This window comes from Nannobrachium achirus, assembly GCF_963921795.1.
Source record: "Nannobrachium achirus genome assembly, chromosome: 10".
NCBI classification, from domain to species: Eukaryota; Metazoa; Chordata; class Actinopteri; order Myctophiformes; family Myctophidae; genus Nannobrachium; species Nannobrachium achirus.
This window is the reverse complement of record NC_137819.1, coordinates 60,326,735-60,341,453: the sequence shown is the minus strand read 5'-3', so window position 1 is coordinate 60,341,453 and position 14,719 is coordinate 60,326,735. Positions and strand designations below refer to the sequence as shown.

The window sequence follows — 14,719 nt, the reverse complement described above, 5'->3', positions numbered from 1 at the left end:
TCACGTTGTTGTTTAAGCTGATGAAGACCACTGATGAGTCAGATTCCCCACAGTGAACAGAGAAGTAGGCCTGTTTGTCTTCATGGCCACTGCCTTGCCAGCCAATCACACTCCACTACTGAACAACCTGCCTTCTGGGTAGTTCAGGGTTCCCACTAAGGCATTCACCAAATATTCAAATATTCGAATATCAAAGTCACTATTCGACGTTGTTCACCGAAGTCCAATATTCGCTTATTTTAATTTTTTTATTGTTTTCTCTTTAAAAAATATATAGTTTATAAAGCTTGGCTAGATAGGAAGTCATAAGAATGAGTTGTCAATGCCCCTGGTGGATGAATTTGTTAATGCTCTATACCAGGGGTTCTCAAACCTTTTTAGGCTGTGAGCCCCAAAATAAACATATTTGAACTGGGACTCGGTTCCGCAGATACATTTTGTGAAAATAGCAGATCTACATGCTCACAACAACGCCTTGCAACGTTGTGAGCATGTAGATCGGCTATTTTCACAATGTCTGCCTCTTGCTTACTTAATATTTGACAGTTTGGCCAGTCCTGTCGAATATTCGACTATTCGAATACTAATGAGGTTGAATAATTCGAATACTAAAAATCACTATTTGTGAATGCCTTAGTTCCCACGCATTTTTACCAATGAATTTCCAAAACTTTTCCTAAACTTTAGACTAAAACTAAAACTGTTTGGCTGACTAAAAATTATGACTAAACCTAAAAGACATTTTATTCAAAAGACTATGACTAAAACTAAATCAAAATGTGCTGTCAGAAACAACACTGAACTGTTCCTCTTGGAGTCGAGTCTCTCGCAGACTTTGCCAATCACCTTCCCCCCGACCCCTCTAGAACAGTGGTTCTCAACCTTTTCAGGCCGTGACCCCTAAAATAATCATATTTTTACTGGGGACCCCCACCCTGACGAGCACTAAGAGTTGAGGCATTACATTTTGTATAACACGGTTGCATTGTGAAAATAGACGATCTACATGCTCGCAACGCGAGGCGTTGTGAGCATGTAGATCGGCTATTTCTGCCTCTAATATTTGACAATTTGGCCAATGTTTAAAAAGTCCTTAAATTGTCACTTTAGACATGTGCAGATACCCTCTATATACACTTAAACTTTATGTTGGTTTGTTTACTGTTGAGTGAGAAAACAATGTTGCACATTAAGTTAATCATCTGGGGACCCCCCAAAACAATTTGGGGACCCGACCCACAGGTTGAGAACCACTGCTCTAGAACAACGCAGCAAACTTCTGTCATCTTCCAAGTTCCCCCCCAAGTGTAGCCTAATCCCTCCAGCAAAAACTTATTTCATTGTGAGTCGTTCCTGCCAGCCAGAGAAAACCCTTATTCCCATGGACAATTTTGACTGTCGGCCAGCCAAAGAAAGACAAAAAATAAAGAAGAAAGAAGAAAGAAACTTTTTTCATTATTATTTTCCTCTCCAAGTGCAGGCTCCAGAGTAGGTCTGATGCAGCCAGGGATGGGACGATATGAACATGTCATATCTTGATTATTGTGACAAAAGAAATCACGATTTTCGATATTACACGATAATCAACATCCATTATCCTGGGGCGGTAGCCTAGTTCCAGACCCTGAATCGCTAGCCACACCCCTTTAAATTTTTTGTTTTGGCGATTCAGGAGTCTAGAATTGCTCTCATCGAAGAGGCTTTCCTCATTTGAAAATCCGTAAGGCGAATCAGCGTTGTGAATCAGCGTCTTGTGATCAGCGTGGGTGGGGATTTCCCAGAAACATGTGCAATTCGCCGCCGCCGGACGGGACCGCACACATCGCGTCACGGTAAAATGCGGTAAATTGCGGTAAAATGCGATCGTCGCTATGAAACATCAGTAGCAGACATGTAATGTTGTGTTTGATTACTAATTCGTTGTGCTCCTATTCCTGCTGTTTCTTTGGTTAGCAAGTAGCACTAGCAAGCAAAAGGCTAGCCACTAGCCAGCCACACATAACAACACTACGTCATCTGCTTTGCTACTGTTGTGTTGGTCAGACGGTGAACCAATCGCAGAAGACTGCCTCTTTGGCAACGCCCATCCTTGAAATTGCCTTAGATTAGACCAAGTTCAGACTGAATATAGTATAGTCAAGAAAGTACCTTTTACCAATTATAGAGGGTTTAAGTGGTACCGGCCGGATATACCGCTCGGCAAATAAAAGGTGAATTGATCCCAGTGCATGGCGGAGGACGATATCACGATAAATTAAATCTCCACAATACGATTATCATGATTGTTTTTTTTACACGATAAATGATAATATGGAGTATCGTCCCATCCCTAGACGCAGCCAGGTATGAGAGTTCTCATTCACAGTCTTGTACTGCAAATGGACCTTGGCTTGGTCTAGTTAGCTGTCAGGACAGCAGGGCACAAATGAAGCTACTACAAAAAGCACTTAAAAAAAAAAAAATAGGCCAGCTCTCTGACTTGCTTATTTTCCAATGATCTCATGGACATCAGAGTGGAGTGCTCAAGTGTCCTGCACTTGCCACAGGGATGGGCCAGATAATGGACATTTAATACATAACTGGTCGTTTGGTCCCACTAGGCTGGGCAGACTACTGCTGATTCTGCTGCACCATCATCCTCACCACCCCCTCTTACAGTGGGCATGATGTAGGTAAGCTGTATGCAAAGCAGGCTACCCCATAACCACATGAAACCAGCATCCTATTCTGGAAACAAGCATCCCTGTTAATAGGCAAAAATAGACCCAACATTCAGCGATAAATAGCAGATTTACATCTAGAACTGCGCTCTGTTGAGGTGCCAACTTGCGCCTTGTGCACATTGCACATTAGGCCATACATGATGGCCTACTTGTGCGCCAGCAGAGCGCTCACCACTGGCATCACCAGGAATGCTGGTCCCTCATTGGCTGTTAACAGGTTTAAACACGGGCAGACACCGACCTACGTACGTACATACATACTGTACATACGCAGCCGAACGCAAGTAACTACAAGCTCAAAATGCATTGTGAGGCATTGTGATCTTGTATATCTGCTATCTTATAAATGTGCTATGTTGGTTTGTAGGAGTTCAAGTGCTTATGGCTAATAAACTTCATAAATCTTTCATACATTTTTGCCTAGAACAACATACCCAAAATTGGTTAGAAGCAGTTAACACATCTTAATAAAAATCCCTTGTGGCTTTTTTTTGGAGCAGCTAGGAAGGTGAAAAGAACAAGAATAAGATAGCTCCTTCAGGGTAATATCTCAAGGCAAGACATGGGAATGAAGAGAAGCATCCAGTGCACTTTGGGTCCCGGGGGAATGGACGCAGGTGTCAAACCTCATTTTAATCACGGGCTTTTTTCCTGATTACTAGCGTGGTGTTGAGGCAGAGGCTGCATCCCCGCGGCAGACAGGATAAATGGATGCCATTGTGTTTTATGAGCCAGTGATACCTCACTCTGCATTAAGCCGTTTAGAACGGGTACGCATTATTCCGTGCTTTAACTATTGAAAAATAGCAGATATACAAGCTCACAGCGCGGCACCGAGTGCCGCGCAGCGAGCTTGTAGATCTGCCATTTTTGAAAAATTGTGAAAATGTGTGCAAGTCTTTGAATATTCTGACCCCGATTCTAAAAGTGTCTTCTAAATCCTTCTAATTTTTTTTTTTTTTAAACCTATGTTTCTATGTCAGTGGTGCTCAAACTCTTTCATGTCAAGGACCCCCAAAATGAGGGGACTGCCCATAAGTCCGAAGGTTCATTAGTCCGAAGGTTCATTAGTCCGAATTTAGTTAGGGTTACTGAGGTTAGGGTTACGGTTAGAGTTAGGCATAGTATTCTTAACAAATTCGGACAAATGAACCTTCGGACTAATGAACCTTCGGACCAATGCCATGGCACCCAAAATGATATGTATTTGGCCATGGACGCCCATCTCAAAATGTTGTATCAGGGACCCCCCAGAAGCAAATATTTGAGGTACAAATGTTCGCTTTAAAAAATATATATTATATTCAAAGATTTGCACAAATCTTCATGATTTTTCAAAAAATAGCAGATATGCAAGCTCGCAGCGCGGCACTCGGTGCCGCGCTGCGTGCTTGTATATCTGCTATTTTTCAATAGTTAAAACGTTCAATAATTCTAGGCCTGAATGGCTTAACCACGTAATCAAATGCATCGTTGCGCTTTTCCTCCCTGCTGCCTCTGCTGGACAAGCTATTCTGGTGCACATCCAAGTGCTCTGCTTTTGTTTCTCAAGTACACGCCGCCACCGTGACTAATTGTGCGGCTGAGCCTGCGCTCTGAGGATATAGATTACCTGGATGCGAGGAAGCCAAGCAGAGCAGAGCAGGCATTAAGGCTTCAAAAAAACAGCACAGCTCCAAGCCGATAAAAAACAACCTGCTTTACTGTTCTGCAGTCCTGCAGACAGACACTCTATGACCTCGACAGTGAATCAGTGATGCTGTTGAATGGTTTCCAATGTAGTGGGTCCCAGGCCGGGGCGTGAATCAAAACTGCATCCCGCTTCCAACAATAGAGGGTATGCACGTCCACTGGGACCCGCCCCCCTAATCTAGACTGAGTGGCAAAACAGTGAGCAGCATGGAGCATTGGAGTTTGGAAGTGCTAGTTGCAAATCACTCAACGGCCCTGCATACCACCTGTTTCTAATTTGCACACAATGCAGGAGGCAGCAGGATGTTGTGTTGTTGAAAACGAGTGCTTCCAAACTCTGACACTTGGAAAAATAAAAACCTGCACAGAATGTATTGACAGAAAGTAGCTCATAACATGCCTATGGTGGATTTTTATGAAACAAAAACTGCAGATAGAAAGAGGATAATTCAAGCTTTCAGTACAGCCGCAATGTTGGTGAGTTTAACTTTGTTTAATACAATCAGATAGGACTTTTCTGTTTGGATGTATGGGCTGTCAATGGTAGATATTAGTTTTTTGCCACTCAGTAGGCGTGTTCCTACATAACTTCCAGCAACAGTGATGTCATGCGCATACCCTCTATTGAACAAGGGGGGAGCGCTTGTTTTCGCTGGAGATGACGGAGGCGCGCCAGCGTTATATTATAAACACAATCTGATCTAGCAATCATGACATAGGCTATTTATTATAATCACTAATTCACTATGAAGTGTCTTTAATTCTAATTAAAGTAAAAATAGTCAAATAACAAACAAGGACAAATTGTTCTGCCCAAAACCTTTTCAAACCAAAATGCCTAAACTACTGTAAAAATGTAGGCCTATTATAACTATGATAATGGTTCTTAACTTCTTGTAAGTCCCAATTATTAAGTATAATACTTGACCTTATAAATATAGAATGTTTATGATTATTTCTTGTGTTATATATGTTATGAAACATCGCATGTAGGCCAATTATATTACCTAATACCTATAACCTATACACAAGTAATTTTTTTATACAAATATTTTCAAAACATTATTTTTTATTTTAGCATCCGTTTTTCAAGAAAAAGTTGACTATAGCTCCTTTAAATATTTTAAAAAGCATTAACCATGTAAAAAAGAATTAGTGGAGGTACTTCTGTGGGCTACCGATGCACAAGAATTTGGCAGATTGGTGAAGCAGTTTTGAGAGGTTATGGTCAAACCACCCAAACACAAAAGACTGCAGAGCCACAATGTAAAAAATACCACAAGGAAAAATCCAAGGATGAAGATTAACAGTGGAGTTGAATGCTGTAAACAAACAACAGTCTTGCACAATGGGCACAGACGTGACACACGCATAGTGAGCACTGACCTTTAGTGCACAGCCAGTCACAACAAATCAATGTAGTTGGGCCGCTGAGCGCTGCTGTTAAAGTAACTTTAAAAAAATTGTAACAGCTTCTACACCCCAATGCCTCCTTTAGTCAAAGTTCAAGTTTTTCAAGGTCTGATGAACTCACAGATAAAAACTCCCAAATCCACAGAAATTGCTATCGTTATGAAGACAAACAAACCCAGAGGTTCAAGTTTAATGGCCTCAGGTTTATCCTGTGTGGCTGTTTGCTTTAAAACGGAGTTGTCTTGACCTTCTTAAATATGTGTATATAGTATCGTCACTGTCGGGCAGAGACCTCGTATCTCCAAGTTTCAAATTTGTATGTTTTTTCGCAAAGCAAAGCCCTGCTTCATCACACAAGGCCGTCGCACAAAAGTAGTGAAAACACAACGCCTCGCACCAAGATCGGCTGTTTTCACTAGTTTAAATTTCATCATCATTTTAAAAATGATAAATACAAAACAAACGGTTTTGGACATACAAGGTTTCCACCCGACAACGACGATAATGGTACAATAAAAAAAGGTTTAGGATTCTCCCAATGGTAGATACAAATGAGGTAACATTACAGTCTAATCCTTTTCTGGAACTGAAAACGAATGATAAATTCATGTGAAATTTCTCACTAGTATGTGGAATTGTGAATCTCAATAGTCTCAAAACCCAATTAGACCCGAGACGATTCTTAAAAAAAAACTTCTAAATACTAAATAAATGATGTTGCTATATCAATACCTAAAATGACACAGATGCTGTCCCGTATTGAAAGGTTAATATAGGTATAACAGGTCTTCCCCACAATCACATGAATGACAGGGGTTGACCGGACTATTATGCCCACACTACAAATGTAGCCTCTCGTTACTTGGCTGCCCGTTCCGTTTACATCACTGGTTCCCAAACACTGGGTCGGGAACCATTTGTGGGTCGTAGACACATTTTCTATGGGTCCCTTAATTTTTGGTTTCATACATTTCGTTTTTTATTATTATTATTAAAACAATGCAATGATAGAAGTAATTTTATGAAGAAATAAAATATTAATCTAAGAAAGTCCATGAATTAGAAAACAAAAGTTTAAGAGGTAGTGAAAATAGCCAATCTACAAGCTCAAAACGCGGCGCGAAGCAACGCGTTATGAGCTTGTAGATCTGCCATTTTCACTAGTTTGGGTTCCGGGGCGAACGTCTAATTTCTCTTTTGGGTCACAGGCTAAAACGTTTGGAAACCACTGGTTTAGATTACCTGACACTGACAGTAGAACTCCTCCATCAGGGGGTATTGAAGGCAGGGGGAGGTTAAAGACGACAATAAGCAAAGCCTCTATCAGAGTTAAGGGGGTTCCACACTACGCGCAGTCACCGTCTCCTAGCAATTCATTTTCAATGAGAGGCGGGCGGCTTTTTCGGCCGCGCAGCGAAGTTTTGGGGCGGTGAGGCGAGCGGGCGCGGTCCCGTGAAATCCCCCGCAAGCGTGCTCGTTTGTGCATGCGTACGCGGGCGGTGAGAGATGGATTGTGTTCATCTTTGTGAAATACCGCGTGGCGTTTACTCACTGAGCGAGTGTGTTTGCGTCTCACCGCGGCGCGGCCACCGCTGATCCAAGCGGCAGCCCTGACGGAAACCGCCTGTAGTGTGGAGGGCACACTACGCTCAACACAAGATAACATGGAGCCGCCTTGTACGTGAGGACGGTCGTATCGTGACTTAGCTTGTGTCCTCTCTGTCCACACTCAGCCAAGTCCCCTCCAGACTCAACACCACGACTGCGACGGTGGGAAGGAAAGGAAAGGGTGACGCCGACTGGACGACTGCCAAAATCTATCCTTACAACAGCTGAGTGTCCGGCACCGCCAGGCCCTGCCCAGACAAGATAAGGCGTCCTTGTTGTTGTTGTCGTGCCATCGCTTTAACGCCGCGGGGGGGCGGCGTTATGTTCAATTACTGGCCTGCTGCTCGCTGCATGACCTGGTGAGCTAATTGCACTGCCTGGATGCAACATGGCGATACTCTGCAGATGCTGCAGGAAATTAGTTAACCCGTTCAGAACAGGTACGCATTATTACGTCTTATTATTGTATCCTTTAACTGTTAAAAAAATTGCAGATCTACAACCTCACAGCGCTGTGAGCTTATAGATCTGCTACGATTTTTGACCCGAATCTATAAGTGTGGTCTAAATCCTTACAAGGTTTTTTTGAAAAACACATGTTTCTACGTCAGTGGTTCTCAAACTCTTTCATGTCAAGGACCCCTAGAATGATATGTATTTGGCCGCCAGAAGCAAATATTTTTGGAGCTGTGGAACACAAGCTCCCAATAGACAGGTATGTCCGTGGGTATGTGGGTGGGTGGGTGGCTGGCCGTGTCCGTAGTCTGGCAATACCTTGAGTGGCCACACACAACACACTAGTTAAAGGAGGGGCGCTGTTTTGTGCAGGCCAGGCACACTCACCACTCACTCATAGGAACAGTTTACAGTTCACACACACACACACACACACACACACACACACACACACACACACACACACACACACACACACACACACACACACACACACACACACACACACACACACACACACACACACACACACACACACACACACACACACACACACACACACACACACACACACACACAATTTATAGATCTAGAACACATAGAATTTATATATAGAACACTTAGAATTCATAGATCTAAAACACATAGAATCAAAAGCATAGATCTGGAACTGCTCAAATTCACAGCTCCACTTCGAACGAGGTTTGATTTTGTTACAAATGTTCGCTTTAAAAATTAGATATTCAAAGATTTGCACACATTTTCACGACTTTTCAAAAATAGCAGATCTACAAGCTTGCAGTGAGCTTGTATATCTGCTGTTTTTCAATAGTTAAAGCATTCAATAATTCTAGGCCTAAATTAGTTAATAAGTCTGGATTCAAATATTGCGTGTAATTACTGGTATCTGTGTGGATGCTGGATGGGGCTCTGTCTGTCTAGTGGGGACTACAAGGAAAGCTGAATGCACCCAATGAGACCCGTAGGTGATTAAATATCAAACGCACACCACTAATGACTCGGCCAAGTCGACCATCTCTGGTGCTACTCAAACGAGCAATAAAAAAATAATCACGCTAATTCCGATGTGTAAACACTCACTGAGGCAGCAAAGAGGCTAGGATCTGATCAAGCACGCAACGAGACGACGCAGCACTCAGGAAGCCGTTTAATCGTAATGCCGCCAGAAATGGGCTGCCAGATTACAAGTTTAGTCATTAGGGTCCAACACTCACAAAGTCAGAGAGTTTTTGTAGAAAGTTGGTGGTGGCACTTGCTGAGGAAACATATCGTTGTTGTCGGGTGAAAACTTCGTATCGCCAAGCCTCCAAATATGTACGTTCTTTCGCAAAGTAAAGCCCTGCTTCATCATACAAGGCGATCGCAAAAAACTAGTGAAAACAGCAGATCTACAAGCACACAACGCCTCGCGGTGCGAGGTGTTGTGTGCCGATCTGTGATCGGAAATATCGCTATCGGAAGACACTGATTCCAGTTGATCGGTATTGGCCCCAAAAATCGCAATCGGAGCATCTCTATTTTCTACCTTTAGGATTAAACAGCTGTTCAGCGATGCATAACCGTACCTGTGCACTGCCTGACTGGGACTAGCGCAGGGAGCAGGTGCTATAAAGCAGACCCATTTATTTAGTCCACGCAGCCGTACATTTCATTCTTTGGACAGAGGAAAGATAAAGAACCACACTTAAAAGACAAGAGCTTGACCCTTGAAAAGAAATGCAGCTAGAAACGGAGTCTTACGGTATGATTTAGAACCTGATAAATGCCTCAATGACACCTGAGGCACGTATATAGTGTGCGTTTATTCTGGGCATCAAATACTCCCCATGACATAATGATTTGATGGCACCTGTCCGATGAGCTTGCCATTTTCTGTGACATCGTAATTTATCGGGAGCGCTGCCTCTGTGGTATTGACATTTTAATTAGCTTTTTTTATAGCAGCAGAGACCCCTGGCCCTCACCTGGGGGAACTGCTTGCCAATTCCAGCATAATGACCCTCAAGTATTAGGCCATGACACAAGCCTATAGAGCTTGAAGGATACTCCAGTACTCGTGATAGAGGAAACCATGGGAGCACATCTGCAGTGCACTCTGGGGTTAAGCCTTGTAGAACGGGTACCAGTGTTGTTTTTGACAGCAAATTTTGATTTAGTTTTAGTCATAGTCGTTTGAATAAAATGTCATTTAGTTTTAGGCATAATTTTGGCACCTAAAAAGTTTTGGTTTTAGGCGAGTTTTAGTTGACTGAATATCATAAGGTTTTAGGCGACTAAATCTACAGTTGATTTAGTCAACTGAAATGCATTTTGGCAGGGCTTGATGGCATCATAATGACTGATTTTACACTTGTTTGCGTGCTGAAAATAGCTGATCTACAAGCTCACAACGCGCCGCAGCGTGACGCGTTGATCGGCTATTTTCCACACGCAACACCTGAGAGCAACCAAACATAATCTCTTCTCCACTTGTCCCTCCCCAACATTTTAGTCTAGTTTTTATTTTGTGGATGAAATTGTCAATATATTTAGTCTTAGTTTTAGTCATCACAGCTTAGCCTTTATTTAGTTTTTATTTAGTTTTCGTCAGTGAAAAAAGCGCAGTCGACAAACATTTTTTGTCATAGTTTTAGTTGACAAAATCAACACTGCCGGGTACGCATTATTGCGTATAATTATCCTATGCTTTAACTTAAAAAAATTGCAGATCTACAAGCTCACAGCGAGGCACTTAATTGCTATTTTTAAAAATCATGAACATTTGAATTTTGACCAGATTTTGACCCGATTCTATAAGTGTCTTCTGAATCCTTCGAAGGTTTTTTTGAAAAACACATGTTTCTACGTCAATGGAAGAAGCAAAAGCAAATATTTATATATATATAAATACAAAAAAATATGATATACAACGATTTGCACACATTGCCATGATGACTTTTCAAAAATAGCAGATCTACAAGCTCGCAGCGCGGCACTCGGTGCCGCTCTGTGAGCTTGTATATCTGCTATTTTTCAATAGCTAAAGCATTCAATAATCTCTGCCTAAATGGGTTAAAAGTAAAGCTGCCTTTATTTGCAACGTTTTGACCAAAGGCCTTCCCGGTATTCGCCTGAGGAGGACCCTTTTGGGTAGAAAGAAACTGCGCCAAAAAAAAAGGGACACTAAAAAAGGGAGCTTTAAATTCAGAGGTGTTGTTTTCTCATCCTTTTCAGTAGTTTGACATTGGTTTTAGAAGGAGAGGCTGCTTTTACTTCTACAAGGCTGCGAGCAACACAACAAGGTACAGTGAAGGATGACACAGAAAGGTTTATGTGAAGGATTAAAAAGCTGTCTGGTGATTGAGGAGCGCCAGCCCAGGGATGGGACGATATGAACATTTCATATCACGATTATTGTGAAGAAATAAATCGCGATTTTACGATATTATCGTGATAATCAACGTCCATTGTCCTGGGGCGGAACATCTGCCAAAAAATAGCAGATCTACAAGCGTTGCGACGCGTTGTGAGCTTGTAGATCGGCTATTTTTTTGGCAAAGACATTTGATAGAGTGAAAAAAGACTGCATCAAGTACATATATTATAAGTACCTTTTACCAATTATAGAGGGTTTAAGTGGTACCGGATATGCAGCTCGGCCAATAAAAGGTGAATTGATCCCAGCTAGTGCATGACAGAGGACGATATCATGATAAATTAAATCTCCACGATACGATTATCGTGAATGTTTTTTTATCACGATAAACGATAATGTCGCATATCGTCCAATCCCTAGCACCAACCGGATTTATATTGCTCACTACCTCCTCACACAGTCTGGTGCAAAAAAACACCTGACACATTCTCCATCTGTCTAGCCTGGGGTTTGCGTTTGCAGTGCACGCACCCACTGTGCATCACTCGGCGCATGTGGTTGAGTTAGGTTCACTTCAAAGTGCAATCTGTTGGAGATTACGGATAACACATTTAAAACAGTAATAATCACTAGTCTAATCCATTGAAAGACTCAAAATCGACTATGATAATCTCTCATTTTCATGCCGTGGCTCTGTCGGAGGAGAGCAGTCTAGGAATGGGTCTGTCTGTCTGTCTGTCTGCGAGTTTGCATGTTGTCGAGGGTTAATCTTGCGAACCGCCCGGAGCGATCAGTGTCAGATTTATTGTGCATGCTGCCAGTATGGCAAGGAAAGTACAGTAGCTACATGCATTTTACATGTTGTGAAATATTAGATTTTATAGTATAAATCAATGGGGGTTAGATCAGGCTGAAATCTTGCCCAAACTGATAAACTGATTGATTGATTGAAGAATGTATTAGAGGTTTGCATAGGACAAGGTACAGTTGCATGGCAGTACAGTTCACTCACTGGTACAAGGTCAACTAAAAGGATACGTTCAGGAAAGCACATGGGTTATTTTACATTGAGATCCTTTTTTTTAATCTCGTATAACATTGAATGACAGACAAATAAATGGTATTTACAATAGATAGGTCAGGGGGAGGTAAAGTTAGGCTAAGTTTACTGTTACCAGTTTCGAGTAGCTGCCGCCTGTAAGTGGCTTTTCAGAGCGGTTTTAAAGGAAGTTAGGGATTTACACTCCTTTAAGGCCCTCGGTAGGGCGTTCCACATGTTAGCGGTATAGCAGCAGAACGAATTTGACCCTTTGTGCGAGCCGAATCTGGTTTGAACATGATCTGTGGAGCTGGCTCTGGTGTTGTAATTGTGGACATCCTTGACGTTTTGGAAGTATTTTGGCAGGTACTGTAACTGGCCACATGAAATCGTTGTTTTATTTATTGTAAAAAACATACTGAAACTTACTGTATTACGATGTCTGAAATACAGATACACACTACACACCGCCTCAGTGGGAGAGAGCTGCGAGGAAGGAACACGGAGCTGCGATGACTGCTAAATAACTAAGCTCCCCCTGAGGGGTCATGGATGCTTCTTTTCTATTTTTCATTTTGAAACTCTTTCCATACCTTAATCCATGCAGAACGGGTACACATATTTTATGCTTTAACTATTGAAAAATAGCAGATATACAAGCTCACAGCGCGGCACCGAGTGCCGCGCTGCGAGCTTGTAGATCTGCTATTTTTGAAAAATCGTGAAAATTAAGAATTTTGTCCCGATTTTGACCCGATTCATTAAGTGTCTTTTGAATCCTTCTAAGGGTTTTTTTTTGGGAAAAACCGATGTTTCTATGTCAGCAATCTGGCTAGCCATCGTCAAAGAAAAGGTCCTTTAGTTTTCACTTAAGTGGAGCTCAGTTAGTCTGTTCTTGAGAGACTACTGTGTCAGTGGTTCTCAACCCCTCAAAATTATATGTATTTGGCCACAGACCCCCCATCTCAAAATATTGTATCAGGGACCTCCCAGAAGCAAATATTTGAGTTGCAAACGTTCGCTTTAAAAATACTGTACATATATTCAAAGATTTGCACACATTTTCACGACTTAAAAAAAAAAAAAATAGCAGATCTACAAGCTCGCAGCGCGGCACTCGGTGCCGCGCTGTGAGCTTGTATATCTGCTATTTTTCAATAGTTAAAGCATTCAATAATCCCGGGCCTAAATGGGTTAATTGTGGGGACATAAAACCCTTGGTTGCAGCTCAATATATGCAGATGTTTCCTGGGGAAACTGGAAGATAAACTAGCCACAATATTATATGGCCAAAGATTATCTCTCCCAACAACAAAAACAAATGAAACATACCATTAAATAGAACTGCTTTACAACATAATGCAACCGCTTTACAACAAACAGTAACACAGCGCATCCCCCAGGCCTGTTGTTCAAATCACCCAAGAAAGACCTTTTGGAGACCTTGCTCCCAAAACTTTTCCTGACTCTGGAGAACTGCACAGGAAACCCACAAAAGGCTTCTCCATCTGTGCTCGGCTGTGCGACGGTGCATGACAAAACAAATATGTGTGCACAACTTTCGACAGGGAAAAGCTAGTGTTTAACCTGCTTGTGCGAGGTGTCAGGTCTGTTACTACTGCTGCCAGTCGAGGGCACACAACTGTGAGTTCTCCATTAACACATTAAAGAGAGCGCTTTGTAAGAGGAGGCTATTTCACACTTCAGAGGTTATGCGATTTGGTACCAAACAGCTCTATAAAAGGGGATTAGTGTGTTCCAAAAAAGGCAGTTTCAGCAAGTGCTTCAAGCTTCTCGTCTAGTCTATTATGTCATAAGTGAAGCTGAAGAACGCGTCCGGTCAATCGGGTCCAATGAGGCCATCTTGTCTGGATGTCTTCTTACATGTCTTATTGTGTATCTCAGTGGTTCTCAACCTGTGGGTCGGGAGACTCGGGACCCCCATGGGGGTCCCCAAATTATTTTTGGGGGTCCCCAGATGATTAACTTAATGTGCAACATTGTTTTCTCACTCAACAGTAAACAAACCAACATAAAGTTTAAGTGTGTATAGAGGGTATCTGCACATTTCTAAAGTGACAGTTTAAAGACTTTTAATACCTCTAAAATGACAAATGAAACATTGGCCAAATTGTCAAATATTAGAGGCAGAAATTGTGAAAAGAGACGATCTGCTATTCTCACAATAGAACCGTGTTATACAAAATGTAATGCCTCAACTCTAAGTGCTCGTCAGGGTGGGGGGGGGGGGGGTTTCAAGTATTTTGTACAAAATACTTCCAAAACGTCAAGGATGTCCACAATTACAACAGTTGGAAGCATTTCCTTAATGCTCTAAAGGGGCTAGTCCCAGTTGTCCGGTGTCCCAGTTGGGCGACCAGACTGTAAAGCAAGCGATCTTCATCCGTTTCA

General features: G+C 42.1%; 1 protein-coding gene across 1 annotated transcript in view; it reads right to left on the bottom strand.

Moving 5' to 3' along the window:
- LOC308292482 (dolichyl-diphosphooligosaccharide--protein glycosyltransferase subunit STT3B-like) overlaps window positions 1–14,719 on the bottom strand; it is a 257,198-nt gene that overhangs the window by 159,104 nt on the left and 83,375 nt on the right.